Here is a 356-nt window from a genome sequence, read left to right on the forward strand (position 1 = left end):
TCATCCGGTTGTCAACCTCGAAGAATTACTCCCCGCAACACAGAGTTTTCCGGAGAATTGAGGATCACCGGCGTAGCCGCGAGGGACAATGGCTGCGACAAAGCAATTGTCGCTGCCCGAAATTGAGGAGTTGCAGTTGTCAATGCAGTGATAGTGGAGGAGTCGGTGGAGTTCTCGGCTACATTGTCGAAGAAATCGTTGGACATAATGTTGTCGGCGTAGGAGAAGTCCACGAGGTCATCAATGGCGAAAGACTCATCGATTTCTTGTTCAGCGTGGCGCTTATCCTGCTGAGAGAATTGGTCAGCTCCTCCGTCCGCAAAATAGCCTCCGACGAAGTATTCCAACGCTTCCAT

At 51.1% G+C, this 356-nt stretch overlaps 1 pseudogene; it reads right to left on the minus strand.

Annotated features, from left to right (window-relative positions):
* LOC148195715 (uncharacterized) lies at positions 1–356 on the minus strand (annotated as a pseudogene).

The sequence above is a fragment of the Vigna umbellata genome, chromosome 7, assembly GCF_029865625.1.
Source record: "Vigna umbellata cultivar VRB3 chromosome 7, Vumbellata_1.0, whole genome shotgun sequence".
In the NCBI taxonomy this organism is placed as follows: Eukaryota; Viridiplantae; Streptophyta; class Magnoliopsida; order Fabales; family Fabaceae; genus Vigna; species Vigna umbellata.